The sequence below is a fragment of the Ictalurus punctatus genome, chromosome 8 (assembly GCF_001660625.3).
Source record: "Ictalurus punctatus breed USDA103 chromosome 8, Coco_2.0, whole genome shotgun sequence".
Classification (NCBI taxonomy): Eukaryota; Metazoa; Chordata; class Actinopteri; order Siluriformes; family Ictaluridae; genus Ictalurus; species Ictalurus punctatus.
In genome coordinates this window covers 4,704,330-4,717,869 of record NC_030423.2, presented here as the reverse complement: position 1 = coordinate 4,717,869, position 13,540 = coordinate 4,704,330, and the positions used below count along the sequence as shown (strand labels likewise).

At 36.7% G+C, this 13,540-nt stretch overlaps 1 protein-coding gene across 2 annotated transcripts in view; it reads right to left on the bottom strand.

Moving 5' to 3' along the window:
* The window catches only part of btk (Bruton agammaglobulinemia tyrosine kinase), a 55,690-nt gene that overhangs the window by 33,683 nt on the left and 8,467 nt on the right, over window positions 1-13,540 (bottom strand). The window contains exons 1-2 of one of the 2 annotated variants that reach the window (XM_047157077.2): window positions 13,058-13,396; window positions 11,101-11,250 (exon numbers count right to left, since the gene is read on the bottom strand). The exons of the other annotated variant lie outside the window; for it this stretch is intronic. The gene's annotated coding sequence lies outside the window, so the exon portion shown is untranslated. Of the gene's footprint in view, window positions 1-11,100; window positions 11,251-13,057; window positions 13,397-13,540 lie in introns of those variants that run through there. 2 annotated transcript variants of the gene reach the window in all.

Genomic DNA, 13,540 nt, shown 5'->3' with positions numbered 1-13,540 from the left:
TGCGACAGTCAAAATCTCCAGAAGAACTGTGGCTGGTTCTGCAAGATGCTCAATAAAACATATCAGCTAATTTCCTAATAAAACTGCACAATTTGTACCAGAGACTACTATTCTTATTTTTTTGTCACACCAAATATTGATGTTGTTTCATTTACTAATGTTTACTGCTCTTTACAGTATTTTTTGTTTATATAGAAACATTTAATTTCATTATTTTGAAGGAATATTTGTTCTACAGCATTTCCTTGCATTTGCCTAAGACTTTTGTCATTCATATATTCATTATATATATATATATATATATATATATATATATATATATATATATATATATATATATATACATACACATACATACATACACACACACACACACACACACCTATCAAATTACACAAAATTGACATTTTGTAGTAATTTTCACAATGTAAATTAACAGAAAAACAGATCAGTCACATGGAGAACAGAAGTACACCCCTACATTTATCACACCTTCAAATACATATAATTTGAATTAGGTGTTGAAGATTGGGTGTCAGTGATTAGAACCTGCTTAGGGAGTGCAGGTAGAACCAGTCTTATTTATACCCCTCTCAAATGTAGTGTCTGGTGTTCCCTTTGTTATGGAGGTGTCATCATGCTAAGATTTAAAGGAGTTCTATAAGGCCTTCAGAAAAAGGTTGTGGATGCCTATGGGTCTGGCAAGGGATTTAAAAAGATTTCCAAATTATTTGAAATACATCATTCCACTGTAACTAAAATAAGCTACAAATGGCGCAGATTTCAAACAACTGCCAATTTGTCCAGAACTGGCTGTCCCAGCAAATTCAGCCCGAGAGCAGGCCGTCTGATGCAAAAGAAGGATCACAGGATCTGCTAGTAATTCTTGAAACTGTTGGTGTGAAATTGCATGCTTCTACAATCACAAAGAGATTTGGCACAAATTTGACCTGTATGGGAGGCGTGCCAGGAAAAAGCCTTTGCAAGACTACAGTTTGCCAATGAGCATATAGGCAAAGACCAGGCCTTTTGGAATAATGTGCTCTGGACAGACGAATCAAAGATAGAGTTGTTTGGTCACAGTAACAGCAGACATGTCTGGCATAGACCAAAGACAACTTTTCAGGGGAAGCACCTCATACCAACTGTGAAGCATGGTGGTGGAAATGTTATAGTTTTTGGTTGCTTCGCTGCCTCAGAGACTGGACAGCTTGCATTCATTGACTCAACCATGAATTCTGCATCACATCAAAGAGTGCTTGATGATTTCAAATGTGAGGTCATCTGAAAGTTGACCTTTAACAGGATAATGATCCTAAGCAAACTAGCAAATCCACCAATTAATGGCTCAAAAAAAAGAAATGGAGATTTATGGAATGGTCTAGTCAAAGACCAGATTTGAATCCCATTGAAATATTGTGAGGGATTTGAAACGGGCAGTACATGCAAGAAAACCCTCAAACATCTTGTAACTGAAAGAATATTGCATGGAAGAGTGGTCACAAATTCTAGCAAGCCTGGTGGACAATTATGCAAAATGACTACAAGATGTTAATTTTGGCTAAAGGGTGCCAATACTAGCTTCTGAGACCAAGGGTATACTTAATTTTTCCACAAAATAATATAATATCAATTGATATTTCTTTTGAATAAGTGATTGAAAAGGCTATTTTTCTGTGTGGTTTTGTTCCAGTATATCAACTTCATTAATAGGCACTGTTGCAAAGATGATCAAATGTTTGCTTTCCAAATATGTCAAAAAAGCAAACAATTTCCATGGGGTATACTTATTATTTCACATGACTGTATACACAGTACGATTCCAGTATCAGTAGGGAATTGGTTCCAAGCTCCTCAGCGGATGCCTAAAACCACAGATAATAGAGAACACTATATACCTATGATAAAGTTTAGCAATGGCACAAATGTGATTTTTCAGTTTCAGGGATAGTATATTCACTCTTACCATACATCTTAGCAATCTGGGCATATGATTATTTTACTTTCACTATTAAACTAAGAATTTTCACCTTTTACTTAATGGAAGCGCTTTACAACCTGTCTACAACCTGGCGCATCCGATTTGGCAGTATTACTACTCTTGCACTTTTGGGCCATCATTAAGCAAAATACTTGACTACAATCATTGTGATACCATGAGAATTGATCTGATGACTGAGATGGATACTAATTGACTAATGGCTAGGTAGCATATACAGCACGGACATGCTGGGCAAAGGGATGATTAATGTCCTGGGCAGGACCGCATTCACGTAAACTGTGGTGAAGGACTTATTGCCTGTGTTAACAGTGTCTTTTTCCTTTATTTTACATACATGTAAATGTAATATCTGTGGGACACAAATGGCACCTGAACTGTGTAATCATCCTTCTATCTGTCAGCAAAGCATTTAGCTCTTGACTTTAGGTTTCGTTTGTTCACAATTAAATCTGAACTTAAATCTGAAATAACCTTGAATTTATTGATTTAATTAGAGATACACCGATACTAAATTTCTCAGCCGATATCGATAACCGACTGTTCAGAGTGATACCGATAGTTCTGCCTTTTATGCCTTCTTTCAAATTAATAATAATTAATTCCACAATTCTGAAAGAAATGCAAATAAAAATAAACAGAAAACACATTACTCTAATTAACATTAACACATTAACTAAATTCTGAAGATTAAAGTAAAATTTCTTAACTTCCTGTTAGTCTCACATTCACTCACCACAAACAAAAGCATTTCTACTTCATCACTGAACAAAATGGTAATATATAGGCCTAATACAAGCTTTTTATTATTAGATTAACTCATTAACATTAACTGCATATGAAATATACTACTCTACAAATATTTTTCTGTGCAATACATACACCTTTTTTTCGTCAACTCATCTTCATTTAAATCTTTCAACGGTGTACTGGACCTTTAATGCAGTGTGAGCAGCACAGGGGAAAAAAAAAATTAGACTCGATGCCGAAACTCCCGTTCCACTGCTGCTCACTTCCGGTGTAAAATGTTAGCGGTGCAGAGATTACAGAGCTTACAAACTGCAGTTTCGTCGTCATTCCACACAAGAGACATCATCTTTGCACACAGCATGAAATCGATGTGTTTTCCCGCCCTCTTTTGATTGACAGGATATAATCGGCCCTGATCATGGTCTGTTTTTAAACTATCGGCCAATAGTCGATAGCGTGAAAAATTAACATAATCCAAATCCAGCTCAGTCTAGAGTCTTTATATTTAAATTCATAGGCTTATATGTTTTTTGAGTTACTCAGGTTTACTTAAACCAATTCAAAACATGTGGACAGTCAAATAGGTTAAAACTCAATATAACAGCTTTGATAATGGAGGACTGTGATTTCCACAATTTTAGCAAAGTTATAAAAACCATGGTAACCTTGCTCACTATTTACCTACGGCCCTGTGATTTGATCACAAGTCAATAGCCAAGTAACTGTTCACACTTGGAGTTTGCATGCATTTAGAATGTGTGCACATTGACCAATTGTGAACACATTTTGTGACAAAAAAGCAATCAAATGTCACTCCAAATCCAGTCCCGAAAATATTAATCCAATATCAAACCTTGAAAGAAGTGTATATTTAGCTGTTGGGCATTCAGACTGGTCAATGAACTTTGTCAATGGCAGACAATGCAGCATTTGTACAGCTTCTACTTGGCTAGTCATAGGCCATGAGCTTTCAACAGCCACATAAAAATGTAGCTCTTAAAAGAAAGGGAAGGAAGTAAAGGCTGAAAAAAGTGTGAGTGCTTCACACATACAGCTGTCACAAACTTGATCAGAGTGCATCGTTTTAAGGTATTGAAACTTTATGCTGTATTTTATTTTTGTATGAATCTCTCAAATTTAGGAGATATCGCTCATTGAACTATAAAGAAGGCAACTCATTTTGAATAGTCTGTACCTACAAAGTGAATTTTTAAGACTGGCCCAAATACACTGATAACAGTTGTTTTATTGTAGCTACTTTGTACATTTTTTATCAGATATATTTATTGCAATATTCCTCAAAATTTCAAGTGGTATACTGTTTATACCCTGAGTTCCAATGGTATACTGTTTCCTAAACTGTGCTGAATGATGGCAAACATGTACAATGCCAAACTCAAATATTAAAGTATTTTGTGGACAATTTTCAAAAGCAATAGCAAACTGTATTTTGTGGATGCATAAACTGTGACATAATGCAAATAAAAATGCAAATCATGTATCACCATTTGCATTTTGATTTACATGAACGTACAGTGTCTGCCAAAATTTAAATGGAAATGCAAATTCCATTTGCAATGGCATTTCCCATGTTTTACGAGTTATGACCCGGTCATATTGAAATAGCAATAGCAATTACCCAGTTTGCTATTTCACTTCCCCGGGGTCATGTATGGAGCCTGCCAAAATTCAAATGGAATCCCAAATCCCTTTGCATTTGCAATTCCGATGCCTTGACCTGAAAAGTGCCACAGCACGTTTCAAAAGCAAACAGGGTAATTGCCATTTCAATTTGACAGGGTCATACCTCGTAAGACATGGAAAATGCAATTGCAAATGGACTGTGCATGTTACATTACACTGTATGTTCGTGTAAACGAAAATAAAATTGGTAATACACGATTTAACAAGAACTATAACAAGAAAACGCATAAGAAAGGAAACCACCTTGTGTGCACATTCGCAGCTTTATCTGTTTGGCAGCACATCTGTGGGAAGCTCAGATATATCAGATAAAGAGATTTTGTTGCTCTGCACCAAGGTCAGACAGCAGCAGAGCATATGAGCGAAGCAGAGAGGTGTGACACTCCACCCAAATATTCAATTAAATTCAATTCATTCGTTTTAGTTGTATAGCGCTTTTAACAATGGATATTGTCCCAAAGCAGTTCTACAGAAATATATAAAAAGTCAGGATATTTCTATTTAAATTGATAAATGTATCCCCAATGAGCAAGCTAGAGGCGATGGTGGCAAGGATAGACTCCATGAGATGATATAAAGAAGAAACCTTGAGAGGAACCAGCTACTTTCCCCTAAGGTAAAAATGGATAAAATCGATGCACATCATTTATAGGTCAGTGTACGTTGCGTCATTCGTTCTTGATTTCAAAATTGAAAAACAAAATACAAATGATGACGCGTTCATTGGCGATTTGTTTTGATATTGTAAGTTAAATTAACTATGTTTAAAACCAATTTTTGCCCAAAAATGGAAAATATGTCAAATATGCCTCATATATACACTTTCTTCCCATCTTATTGAGTTGGAGTTACTTTGTTTTGTGCATGTTCGCATAAACCGAGTGTAATTTAACTAACTGGAAAACGTACAGAATCCATCAGTGGTTTTGTCAAACATGTTGCTTTGCTCCAAGAAGTTCCTTGCATGCTTTTCAAAGACAGCAAGAAGGTTACAGTAAGGGAGGATGGACATGTCCACCGGGAAAATTAGCCAGGTTTTTCACCACGATAAAGTTAGTTTTCACTAACTTTCCCCATTCACTTTCCCCTGCCCTTGTTCTATAGAGGATACAATGAGGCACCAAACTGGACAAAAGTGAAGCGAATGGGGAGAGAAAACGACAGGCGAAAGCGCGCGAGAGAGGCCGAGTGAGTCCGAAAGTGCGCGAGAGAGCCCGAGTGTGTCCGCGAGAGAGGCCGTGTGAATCCGAAAGTGCGCGAGAGAGGCCGAGTGAATCCGAAAGTGCGCGAGAGTGGCCGAGTGTGCGCGCGAGAGACCCCGAGCGTATCCGACCGCGAGAGAGCGTGAAAATGCACGAGAAAGTCTGCGTGAGTGCGCGAGAGGAATTGATGACAAGAACACTCATAACCATTCATTACAGCAACTGAAGAGGAAAAAGAACAATGAAACAAAAAGAAAAAGCCAGATAGAAACAAAAAAAAATGAAAAAGGTGGTACATCAATAATAATTGAACCATCTAAATTAAATTGCAGCATATGATGTGTTTTATACACGTATAAACACTAACACAGAGGACCAAAGTACTCGAACCGAAATAATTAAATTATTAATTCATTCAATAAACCAATAATTAAATGTGCCATTTTATTTAGATATGATTAAGTTAAATCAAATACACCAGTGTTTATATTTATGCATTTATTTTGTAATATTCCATGAAAACACAACATTTATTGTTTATAATATTTCACAAAATCCAGTTTCACAACGTACTACTGCAGTTAAATCATAATCAAATCATTTTTCCATAATAAAAAGTATGTTTTCCCCGAAATTCGTTTTTTCATAACAGTAGGCTGAATTTCCGAATGATGCCTATTTGTATTTCCGAAGCACGATTTCCCCAAGGAGTTTTTTCATTATAATAATAAAAATTATAATAATAATAGAGGACATTTAACAAACACCAATCAACAGCTTTTGCAGTGCATCAAAATTATGCAATTTAATATAAAATACCTCTTATATATATTGAAAATGACAGGATAATCCCATTGTAAGGAACACCTCACATATGCAGGGTCAATTGCGGCCATATGTTTAAATTCTCTCGGTCTCTCGCGCGCACTTTCGGACACACTCGGCCTCTGTCTCTCTCGCGCGCGCGCGCGCGCACACACACACGCGCGCACACACACACACACGCGCGCACACACACACACACACACACACTCGGCCTCTCTCGCGTAATCTCGCAATTTCCTCATTCGCTTCACTTTTGTCTATTTTGGCGCCTTACACAGATCTCAATACCACCCGGGGCGGACTTTACCATTAGGCACAGGTCGACAATTGCCTTGGGGACCCGAGCTACCAAAGGACCCCAAAACGCTGCATAAACTTATGGCTAAGAAAGTTTTTTTTTCTTTACTTTTTTATAATTATTTATGTGTTTTCTAAACCCCCGGTACCCAGTACACTGAACTATTCCACAATTTTACTGCGCATCTGCGGAAATGATTCAGGAAGAAAGTAGCCAACTCATGCAAACGTCGGTGACGTCACGTGTAGTGAGTGTACAGACAGAGCAAAAATGTAGTAAAGCAGCGGTGCTGAAAAAAAAGGAGAAAGCGGGAGGAAAGCAAAGTAGTTTTTATTATTATTATTATTATTATTATTAGAGCCTGTGAAGTGTTTTAAATGAACAGATTTTGCCTTTGGCGTGAAGACGTGTGGTAGTTCTGCAGGCTCTAGCATTACAGCCACAGGACAGGTAGCAGGGTTCATTCTTTCTTTCCATCCCTCTCTTACACATACACTTAGACTTGCTCTTTCAAATCCCCCCCAACACACACACACACACACACACACACATATGTATACACCCCTCTTCTCCTCCTCATTCCCTCTGCTGACCTGCTCCCAAATGAAGCAGTAGGTGAGTTTAATGTCACATGGTGATAGTGGGCCATTCAGATGTGGATTCATGTTCAGAGCTACTTCAAATAAATATGTTTAAATATTACCACAATTTAGGAAAAGGAAGAATATTTGAATAATCTGCTTCTTACTGTACCATACAGAGACTTATTGTTTGCGCTTGGTTAGCGGTCATAGTGAGAGACTTATTTATTAATATAGACCTAATACCAAAATTACTTTCATAATATTAGGAAGTAAAATATTATTATTATATTATTACAGTAGGAGTCTATTTGGGGGTTAAAATGACTAGATGTGGATTCACATTAGTGTAATAAAGTTTCAGTCCTGATTGAGATGTACAGCTGAGTGGTGCAGCTCTCCTACACTGCACCCAGATGATGCCCCTGACTAGCTCACATGCTGTCCTGAATGTTTTATATTCTTTGCCACACTGTTCTCCTGCTTTCCTATTTTACAAATATGACTTGATATCTGTTCAGTGCTACTTCAAATAAATATGTTTAAATAGCATTTATGTTTCTGCTATATTTTTATTCTAGTAACTGGTGTTAAAAAAGGGTCTAACCATCAATGAGCCGGTGTGATATGATATGGCGTACTCTGGACCAGGTGTGGTGGTTCAATCTGGGCCAGAAAGTCCAGGGCCACTTTTTAGTCCCAGTCCACCCCTGATTATTGCTATTAATGCTAAATAACATATGCTGAAATTTTAAATATCGATGTTAAAATACTGAAATGAGGGCCCCATTCCTATGTTTTACCTAGGGCCCCCAAATCACTAAATCCACCCCTGATACCACCATTAGTTTTAATATTCAATTATTATTATTATATACAGACATAAAACATTTACTCAAAAATGCCAATGCGTATTAGAGCTGTACATTTACACCTGAGAATGTTCTGATGTGGTATCACAGCACAAGTTGTTTAAGGGACACACTGGCAATTCCACCCACTGAGTTAAAATGTTAAAAGACCCGGTTCTTGCTAGCTAAAGACAGTGAGCAGACTGAATCCGCCTTGTTGGAATGCGCAATTGCTTTCAGCCAATAAAAACGCTTTAAAAAAATACTGCAATTTTCTGTCATTATTTTGTAATTCGTTGGGGAAGTCTACAGTCTACTTCTCAACACACAGCTCAAGTCAGATTGCTTTTAACCAATACACAACTCAAAAATTAAATGATTAATGTTGTCTTTGCACATGTTCTGATTGAGTGGGCAAGACAGACGTTTGGGTGGGCTTAGACCACCCCTGCCTATACCTAGATCCGGCCCGGAATATCGATGTTGTCCACACATTAATTAAAATGACATAACTAATACAGAAGTCAATTAAAAACACACAGAAGTTCATTACATGCTTTTCAAAGGCAGCAAGAGAGTTACAGTATTGGAGAATGACATGTCCACCGGGAAAATTTGCCAGGTTTTTCACGAAATAAAGTTAGTTTCAGGTTCGATATTCGCTGGATTTTCACTTCTATAGAGGTGACAGTCTTATACAGATATCAATAACACCATTAGTTTTTAATAATATTCAATTATTATATACAGACATAAAACATTTACTCAAAATGCCAAAGCATACATTACAGCTGCATATTTACACCTGAGAATGTTCTGACACAGTGTCACAGCACAAGGTGCCTACAGGACCATCGGGCAATTCCATCCACTGAGTTAAAACAGAGATGTTGTCCACGCATTAATTAAAAATGACTAGATACAAAACATACAAAAGTAATTTAAAAAAGCACATTTTTACATTCTAAAAGCTGTAGCAGGCTCACAATGAGATGCCAGGTTGCCTTTGTTTTATGTTTTATTTCGTTTAAAGATCTAAAACTATTTAGTAAAAGATTTAACAGAAGAAATCAGATCAAATAGTTTTTCACAGCATTGTACAACTTCAGATACCTGTCCATGATCACAGGGGTTTTGTGCCACATACCTTTTTACATTCATTCTGCTATCAATTCAGATATTTGTCAATGATTGCAGGGGTTTAATGCTTTAAAAATACTATTCAGTTATGAAATGCTTGTTTTACTTAAGTAAGCTACCTTAAGGCTTACTGACTTTACAGAAATTCTGCATCGTTTCCACTGCTGTTGCCCCATTATAAACAAACAAAAACTCAAATATAGCTGCAAGCAGTGATGACGGGCCCAAGCACCACGGTGCCATTGCCACTCATTGGGTGTATGAAAACCATGCATAGTGAAGCAAGTGCTGTAGAGTAAACATACAAATATACATACATACATACATACATACATACATACATACATACATACACACACACACACACATATATATATATATATATATATATAAATAAAGTATATACCCAAATATACAAAGAAAAAAAAGGATTCAAGTTTGATGCATTACCAAGGCAACACTATTTCAGATATAAAAAAATCCCTTAACAATTTACATCAGCCGTGTCTTGACATTATTCTGACCAAGTCTGAGTCGATTCGGGTAAAATAAGAGGATTATTGCAAAGTCAGCTGTAAGTCACACACTTCCTGCTGCCAGTTGGTGGCGCTATGACTGTGACTCACAGTAGTCACATCCATGTGATCAGCCCCTGTGACCAAACATACAGCTCAAGGTTCATCTAAAATCACTCATTGTGTGCAGAAGATATGACACACTACCTATTTCCCTTTTTCGTCATAAATGTATTGCCTCGTCATTGCGAAACCGTTTGAGATATCAGAAAACCCTTCGCAATTTTGCATCTTTAATGTCTTGGCATAATGTTGACCAAGTTTGGTGACAATCACATTAATCTTTTAGGAGGAGTGTTTAGAAGTTCACCGCATGCACTTTTCACAAAATTCAAAATGGCCGACTTCCCCGGTCCTAATGGCCGACTACTCTGATGTGTGTTCATGAGTTTTTGAGCGTGTTAAGGGCCCCAAAAGCCCAAGAAACCTTGAAAAAACAAATAAATCAATCAAAATAAAAAATAATAATCCTTAGGAAAACAACAGGGCCGTGCACACTTTCATTGCTTACGCCCTAATTATCCACGCTTTCATACGCAACTATATTTGCGCAGAAAGAGCAAAATTGACAGTTTGAAGAACTGGCCATAGTTATACTCTTACTCAAGTTAACTTTTAATCACAGAAATGTACTTTTAATTTGCTACATTCTGTGGTGTTGTTTGGTTATATGACATAAGGTTTGAATGCGTACCACTCACTTTTTTTTTTTTTTTTTTTTTTTTTTTTTTAAGTGTGTTCAGTCCTGGAAGATAATAGCCGAAGAGGGGAAGAAGTGAGTGTGTCGACGGGGGCAGGACGGACGGACACTCACTCTCTCACACACTCTCTCTCTCTCTCTGGTGTGTGAGATTTTGTGTTGAAAATGACAAGTTGTGTGTTATTGTTCCCATCACAGGACTGCGATCTGATGCTTCATCTTGAAACCAGGTTTTATATCATATAAACTGAACAGACACACTTTCAAGGACTGTAATTTACAGTTCTCCATGTAGTCTGAGATTCCGGATTTCTCTTAATTTTAATCAGATCCAAAGTAACTTGCTACTTGAGTGGTCTTCTCATTGAATACCTTATAACGCTTACTCAAGTCATTATTACTTTTACTGTTACTTGAGTAAGTTTTATAAGTAGTTTTACTTGCACTTGAGTAAAATTTTGGCTACTCTACCCACCTTTGCTTATTTCTGATGATGTGGGCAGCCATGTTGATTTGACATCACTCTGTAAACAGGGAAGGAATGCAGATATGAGAAGAATACCCCAAGTTGACTTGTCAGTTGTGGTGGTATTTGATGTCACGAAAGACATGGTCCCTATTTACTCTGTCAAGAAAGAAAGGTTCACCAAGTTATGCAAAAGTAGTAACAGCTATAAAATAGTGCAAATTACGTTTCATTTAATACCCTTTATTTATAAGAACCACTGTTTGCACTATTTGCTATAGATGGTACTGTTACTATTTTTCAAAAGTCCATTCTAAAAAGTAAACTTTATACATAAACTGTGTAATTTTTCAAATGCGTTATGTAAAAAAAAAAAAAAAAAATCATAATCATAATCAACAATCGTTCATAAAGTTGAAAAAAAAATCAAGATTTTTTTTTTTTTTGCAATATCGTCCTAGATGGAACATGACCTGATAACCTAATTGGTTCCAACAATCCCAAAAGAACCACTAACAAGGCCATAGCCAACAATCCCAGTATCCCCAAATGGCCTGCTGGCAAGGGCTGTGATGTCGAACACATACTGTGGCAGAAGGATGTCTGGAAGTTTATGGAAGATTGTGTCTTGTGGCTACATGCAGGTGTTGTTCACTCCATTCATACCTGAACTTGGAGCTGTCAACTTACTATCCAGTCACCTGAGATGACTTAATATCATGTCTGAAGTGTCTTACACAGCTTACAGTTGAAACTAAATAAGGCTATTTAATAATAATAATAATAATAATAATAAAGATGCAAGCATCGATTAACAGGGCCAAGCTCCAAAGGTGCATAAAGTGCAGTGCTGAGTCTGAAGAACACGAAGAGGAACAATAGAATGTACATGAATGAATAAAAGATAGGTTCAGAAGCATAGCCAAGAATAAGATTAAACAGAAATTGAACAGAACAGAGGCAATTATTTGCATGCCAAGAGGTTGAAAGGTTAGTTCAATGCTGAACCACAAAAGAAAGGAATCAAATGACATTACACACACTTTTAAGAAGTTGCACCACACAAAAATTGAACCCAAGCCCTTTAGAATTGGTTCTTGTCATTTTCCACAGTGCATCACACAAAGACTACACATTTGTTTTGATGCTGAGGAGAGCTTCCAAGCTGAGAATGAGCACACAATAAAAAAAACCTTATATCTCTAGAACAATAGGTGGTGCTGAGTTCAAATTTCTCAGATACCTAAAGAACATGCATTGAATGATCACTAATTTTGTGCCGATGTGTCAAACACTTTAAGGGCAGGCGGTTCGTCTGATCCTGGCAAAAATGGTATCCACGGATTCACCATGACCCAATGAATCAGAAGAAATCATAATTTTCAAACCAACTATTCAAAAGGTTCTAATAAAAAATAATAATTTTTCAAATCTCATGATCCGTAGGTTGGCACTGTTCTAAAAAATCAATACAGACCCTAAGACCATGCTGCTGATGAAGGGTACCAAGTTTCACTACGATTGATCAAAGTATGGCTGAGATACAGCCTCTGATCCAATTTTGGGGCAACATTTTAAAATTTCTGACATCATAACTTTTGAACAAAATTCTGTTCAGTTATTTTTGTACAGCTCGGTCCATTGATCATTTGAGTCAATTTTGGTAAGAATGGGACAAAATTTCAACAAGGAGTAGTCAAAAAACTGAATAGTGTACATTTCAATATGGTGACTACTATAATGGGTGGAGTCTTAATGTAAGGTATGGAATGTAACCATAAGAGTTGTCTGATGAACTAAATTTATTTTCTCTAGGACAACGTGTTCAACAATTATAACCATTTGAAGTGAAATTTTGAACTAGGGGTGGCGCTATAGAGTTGGTCATAGAGAGCCCATAATTGGTACAGATACTAGTAATGGTCATATCTATGAGTGTGCCAAATTTCATCATTTTCCTACTTACGGTTCTTAGGGCTGCCATAGACTCCCAGTGGGGAAGAACAGCAGGAAAACTAACGGATACAATAGGTGCTCCTTCGGGGCTCAGCCCCTAATAATAATAATAATAATAATAAGTATAAGTATAAACAGGAGTATATGGGATACATTAGGGTTCTAAATAAAACTCGACTTTAAATACAGAAAACACATGAATAAACATGTAACAATAAATTGATGTAAGCAATTATGTTCTCAATAAACATATTTCCATTATAAAGCATTGTAATGCTTAAATTTGTGCTATATCCAGACTTCTGCCCTGGAGTTGGTTACACATTATAAATTTTAAGGGAGGTTTCATGTTTTCCTTCTTCCCTTACTTGCACCTCTAGCAGTCAAAGAGACAGAAGCCTCCTGTACAATATGTTCATACTTATCTATTTCTAAATCAAGATTCTTCTAAATATTATGTTACACAATAATCAGGCACTTTGAGAGAATGAAA